At 30.3% G+C, this 6751-nt stretch overlaps 1 protein-coding gene across 1 annotated transcript in view; it reads left to right on the top strand.

Annotated features, from left to right (window-relative positions):
* The first annotated feature begins 5679 nt into the window (after positions 1-5679).
* Positions 5680-6751, top strand: part of LOC133194107 (polycomb group protein Psc-like) — a 41443-nt gene continuing 40371 nt past the window's right edge. Inside the window, exon 1 of the mRNA XM_061330077.1 lies at positions 5680-5795. The gene's annotated coding sequence lies outside the window, so the exon portion shown is untranslated. The remainder of the gene's footprint in view (positions 5796-6751) is intronic.

The following is a 6751-nucleotide window of genomic DNA, read 5'->3' as shown; positions in this document are numbered from 1 at the left end:
ATAATTAATAAGTTGACATTAAGACCAATAACAATTTAGAGAATAATAACAAATAATTATAACAAGTGGACATAAGGAAATAACAATATGTCATCATAACAAATAATTAACAAGACAAAATAAACAAAATGATTAACAAGGAAATGTGATTAAATATTAGGAGGATTAAATTTAAAAGAGGAGGACATAAAAGAAATGAGTATCAAGAGCACTTAACAACAAATAATTTGTTTAACAACAAAGACCTAAAACAGAGAAAAATCACAAGACATAAAACAAATAACAATTAAGAGTTTACAAATCAAATAATTAAAAAGGGGACATAAAAATAAATACAACAAAGACATTTAACAAATTATGTGACTTTTTTTTTAAATCATTAACAGGGGAACATAAAAACAAATAACAAAGTGTTGTTAAACTAATAACAAAATGGTGTAAAACAAATAACAAAACGGTGTAAAATAATAAAACGGAGGAAAACAATTAACAAAGGAGCATAAGTAGAAAAAATAACTGGAGGACACTAGGACAAATTATATATGTCATTCAATAAATATATATAGAAGCTTTGCTTCAGATGCATAATTTATGATTACGCCAATCAGTTGAAGAGGGAGATTGCGCTTATTAATGATTGATTGATTATTTACTGTGTAAAGCCGAGTCGGCAGTATTTCAGCCATATTTCGACGGTCGCTAAATTATGAACGCTTAAGTTAACTAGCAAGAGGACATATGAATAAATAAGAAGAGGAAATAATAACAAATATTTATTAAAAGGGCATTAAAAAATAAATTAAGACAAAGACACAAGTAATTATCAAGAAGTCATGAAGAAAAATAATAAGAAAAGAAAAAAAAAACCATGAAAACATATTACTTTCGGGCTTTAGATAAAATTTACGACAATGTAGTTAACTATAATTAATTCCAAAGTTTATTTTATATACAGTGTATTTTGTTAATTAAATGTCGATCTTTACCCTTTGTTAAAGTAACAGTTTGTGTATTTAATACTGTTAAATCATTACAAAAAGTATACTAGCTAATTATTAAAGAAAAATACTATTTAGCAGATGTTTAGTGAAGGTAAATTAGACGCAGTTTTGCATTACCGAAAATCGATATTGCATTACCGAAACTTTTTGTTATTTTTATATCATTACCAAAAGGTTTGTTAGATAATTCTCAAAACAATGTATATCATTTTCGAAATTCTAGATTTTAAAATTTAATTATTTTTCGTGAGCCAGGTTATATTACTCCCCCCCCCCTTTTTTCACGATTTTGAGCAGAATATAATTTCAAACTGGATTAAAACGTATATATCTTCAACATGATAGTTTGCTTATCAGTCACCGCAGAGTACTTATTATAGGCTAATCCACAGTGAATGCTGGCTTGACACGGCTCTACATACTCCTATTCTTCACCGTACTTCTGAATGCAATTGCAATCTTTTTTTCTGTCACAGTTAAAAGCCTCAGTGAATATCTCATTTTGAATTTTCGGATATCTAAATATTTTTCGGAAATGAAAGAAATGTTTTGTTTTTTTTTAAATGATAACCGACCTGTTTTCAAAATTTTCGGTAAATTCAAATCAATTGCATAAGTAAGTCTTAGTCAACAAAAGAAAAAGCAAGGAAAATTTACTTTGAATTCCATTTAACGAAATTTAATCTAAAATTCTCCAACCAATGATGTGTTTTTCGTATTATAAAAAAATGTGACATATCTAATCTTTACATATTTATATGAAATAAAAAATCTGGTTCTAGGAATTAGGTTTCATGAATATGCTTTGAGAAAATTCTTATCATCAATCATTTTTTTATTTATTCAAAATTGTCAGATTTTTAAAAAATATTCTAGCATTACGTATGGCGGAAATCTAACGGTAATACAAGAAAAATATATTTGTTTCTCCCTTTAGGTCTTTAATAATAGTAACGTGGAGAGGGCTTATATAGGCTATGCCTGCTGTCCAATCCATTTATGTTTCAGTACATAATACAATATGTTTAAATCAAATCAATAATCGTAACGTCCAAAAGTATTACTCTTTAAAGTTTTAGGAGATTTTTGAAAATCCAACAAGTCATATTTCATTCATATTGTGTAGAGGAACGGGGGATTGTTCAAAGTACATTATGAGATTTTAAACTACCCTGAAAAAAAAATCGTTTTACTTGCTGTCAATTTTCATCTTTGAATTGTGAGCTGTAAAATCTGTAAAACTTGGACGTACTAAAAAATTACCTTACATTTCTTCTAGTACAGATTAGCTTTTTAAATAAAATCGTAAAAATGAAAGAAATGCGTAACGTCCTTGAAGATATTTGAAAGATATCGCATATACCCTATATGTGATACAACAGTAACAAGGCGGGACTTCTTCCCTAGATATTTAAAATCCGTTTACCTTAATTTGTTTAAAAATATCGAATAAATCAAAGAATAGTTCTATAACATACTTTAATGTGCCTATATTTACCTTCAATTTTGCCGCATTTGTCACCAAAAAAATTTTTGTGCACAGAAATTAAAATCTCAAATCCAGTATGTTTAACAATAATTCATTATTATGCAGAAGGATATTAACTTCTCAAATATATTCCAGTTTTTATTCCGAATTTCTGTATATAATTATATGAAAAGCTTCAATGAACCAACAAAGGAGTACTTTATAAGAAAATTTTAGACTGTGCGTCAATTTTTGTAATTTTTGCTGTGATTTTTAAATAGCTTAACATCATATTTTTAATCTGTGAAAAAGTTTATCTATATAGATGACCCTGGCTAATTTTTATGGGGTATTTTCTTTTTCCTGACATCACGTTTTATTTGCACTATTAAAATTCACACATCGATTGGCCACCCGCACTATAAAGACAAGATTGACAGAGGTAAAATTCAAAGTCAAATTCAGAACGTAATTTTTGTTTGTTTGAATGTTTTTTGTTATATACATGTTAGTATTTGTTTTGATTTTCGTTCTTTTGATTTTTTTAATTTGTAAGTCGAAATATGTTTAATAAAAATGCATAGTTTTTAACTATAAAATTCCTTAAAATAACTTCGCACATATAAGGGAAAAAACATCGTGTGATAGAAGGAAACATATACACAAAAATGTGTTGTACGATTTGTCATTGCTTGTTCGAGTGAATCCAATTGTAAATAATTTGCACAGAATGCTGGTCGAGATTAGATCATATATATCGCTTTTTGTGGATAGTCTCCTAGGTAGACTTTGCGGCTTTTAGGTCAACCACAGCGTGGTTAAATGGTCTACCAACCCGCACAAGGTAAAATTATACCCTATTGCTAAAGACTTATTTGCAAACTTAGATAAGAACTGCTGCGCGCTATACAATGTACGGCTTATATTGAGCGTATTTCGCCAAGACCCCTTTCTTCGTAGGACAATGAACGGGACATGGTAACAACGATGCATGGCTTATTCAAATCAGCGCCTCTCATACATGTATATATATGCGTGTCAACAGTTCAATGTAAGAGACATTTATTAGAAAGAAGTGGAGGATAAGAGATTGTTTAACATAGACAAGAAAATTATTAAAAGCGATATATCAGGTTGAAAATAGGATTTTATGTTTTTCTTAGCTAGGATTAGATGTCTCTATTCACATGGCCGTAGGAACCGGGGGGGGGGGGGACGGGGGCCGTGCCCCCCAATAATTTTGCCGATATATAGAATACTATAGAAAACATAGCTACTATATGTTTGTGCCCCCTCAATAATAACTTCTGATGACCTTTTTTCTTTTTTCTTTTTTTTTTTTTTTTTTTGCTTGTCAAGGAATTTTGGTAGTTGATAGTGCCTCCCCAACTGAAAATGTATGGTTGTGCCCCCTCAAAGTGAAATTGCTTCCTACGGGCCTGATTCATCAAGGGAGTTTTTATATATGAATATTCCGAAAAGTAAACTAAAGATATTTTTACTTTAGATTAAACTTCAATCTTAATTAGAAACCCGAAAAGCTTTAATCTTAATTTGAAACCTGGAAAGCTATTTTCCTGACTGAATAGGGAAAAAACTCAAGATTAAATAATAATGCTAAGAAAACATATATGTTAATTAGACCGGGAAATCCATAGTTCTAATTGAAAAGAATAGCAAAACTCGTGTCACATATGATGTTTATCTGTATACAAATATACAAAAAGGATACTTTAATCCCCCGTGTTATCTATAGTGGTAACTCTTCCAGTGGACTGAACAGAATCCTATAGCCTAAACCCAGACAAGGTGTATTCCGGATTAGAATAAATATTACATCAATATTCCTCGCTTATAATCTCTCTCCAACTTTTCTCACATGGACCCTATAGGCGGTACTTAGCACCTGTACCTAAAGGCGGTACTTCGCGCCTGTTCAGACATTTTCGGACATCTTTTATGAGAGGAAGTATTTGTTAAATCGTAATAGGATTGATATAACTACACATGTAAAAAAGGTGTCAAATCTGTCGGTTTTACATCATGTACGTGTTCACGCACGTGTATACTTACATTTGTTATATATATATATATATATATATATATATATATATATATATATATATATATATATATATATATATATATATATATATATATATATATATATATATATATATGTAATGGACCTTTTGGCAGATATGATAGGGTTTACAGCTGGAAAAATAAATATATACTTCAAAGTAATTAATTGCTCTTCAAAATGTTCAAATGATTTTATTTTCATAAATCTAATCAATTTCATCTTAAAACTGCGAATTTTTTTATAAGGAAAAATCTGTCTACAAAATTGCACAGCGATAGGGCAGAACTATTTTACACACTTGTACGTGCATGTGCATGAGCACTGATGAACTAAGTGAATGTTAAATATAGATCTGTAATTTTTTGTTGCACTCATAATACGTGTTATTATGACACCTTTGGCCTTTGCATTCCGTAACAAATGTGGTTTGTTGGAAATATCAAAACAAAGACGGAAAAAGAATTATTTATTTTTCAAAATCATGCATTTACGCCCGACTGCGTACTCTATCAAATTGTCTTAAAACACTTCTTTTAATTTTTTTTTTTTTTTTTTTTTTTTTTTTTTAATTTACGGAACTTTACATGAATGGTGAAAATCCTCATCATTAAATCTGTGTTTAAATTAGATTTTTTCAAAAAAGGAGGTATAAATATAGACCTGTTTATGTTTTAAGAACACGATGTACGTATAGTAGTATAGGTGCAAAAGCGAACATGCTCTACTCAAAAGGCGCTTCCGAGTGTCTCGTTTCCTATATTTCCGTCGAGTTTTTCTAACAAAACCCGCTCTAATATAAGTATACAACACCTTTTGTCCTTTTTGAAAACAAACTAAAAGCTCGTTCTTTTATAAATTTAAATTGCACAGATCTTGTAAATTATTGCTGTGTTTGGAAACCTTTATTATTAAGGTTAATCTGTATTTTAAAAAAAAGTTGGGTTATTTACATTCATGGAAATTTTTTTAGGGGAATTTAACAACATGTACATGACAAGGGCAGAAATATTTCATCAATTCGTGCCTGGAATGCTGTGTTAATTTTCTGTCGATATTACAATCGTCTCCATGAAAAAAGAATTAACAGCCTCAAAGCGATTCAGCAAAACCCTTATAAATTACACGAGGTCACGTGACAGGCTTGAGTTATCAGACGGTTTTTCATATACCGTCGATATAGAATTGACGAGAAGTGTAGATTTCAAGCTAATTCGTAAAAGGAACCAAGAGAACTATATAGGTAAGTTACTGTCTATTCTTTTCTAATTATTGTTTCACAACAATCAGTTTCATTTGTTACCCTAAAAATGGATAAATGAATGCAAAATGCATCGGTATCAAAGATATTTACTTTGCCGACTCCAATTCAACATGGCCGCTTGATACAAGGACAACTTATTTACACAGTCATTTCTTTCTCCCCTGATTCAAGAAATGATTGTTACACTTTACTTTTACGAAATTTATTTAGTTGAAAATTGCCTTATTTAAATTTCGTTCAGTCAAAAGATTTACTTAATTCTGGTAAAAGTAAATTGGTAATTAATTTATCAGCTATATGTAAATGCGTTGGCAGACTGCCATAGCGAAGCTCCTCCCACTCTCAGAGCAGACGATATTTTATTCAATACACACACACACAGCAAAGTTGGTCAAGCTGACACAAATATTCCCGTCGATTGCACACCACTCTGTAATAGATTACAAGCATGCACGCATGTAAATGTTTTCCCCGATAAATGGGGGCCTCGAACGTGGAATTTAAACGTGAGTTTGAGATAATGGCATGTCAATTTAGAGTGAAAAATGCATGCTGTGCTTGCTACGACCTAAATAATTTAATCACTACGTTAGGGTATGGAATTAAAACGTGCGTGCATTTTGCCTTGAAAAAAAAAGTCAGAGCAGTTTATTTTTCTCGACATATGAATATTGCAAGGCGGAAAAAATGAAGCACAATATGCTTCAGGAATTATGAAAACTTTTTTTTTTTTTTTTTTTTTAAAAAAAAGGAGGAAGATTTATATGAAGTTCAAAAAGGAAATCCAATTTTAAAGCACTTTTGAGTTTAACCTTGAAAATTGATGACACACGTCTGAAAATTTTCTTAGTAGATTTTCACTGCATTTGTAAATGACAAAAAATTTAAATTTTTTTTAGTATATGTATAGTACCTGCTTCCGTATCAGAAAGTGG

This window comes from Saccostrea echinata, unplaced genomic scaffold (assembly GCF_033153115.1).
Source record: "Saccostrea echinata isolate AGI-Se365-2 ecotype Australia unplaced genomic scaffold, CSIRO_AGI_Sech_v1 ptg000028l, whole genome shotgun sequence".
NCBI lineage: Eukaryota > Metazoa > Mollusca > Bivalvia > Ostreida > Ostreidae > Saccostrea > Saccostrea echinata.
The sequence above is the reverse complement of the archived record's forward strand: the minus strand, read 5'-3'. Positions and strand labels throughout refer to the sequence as shown.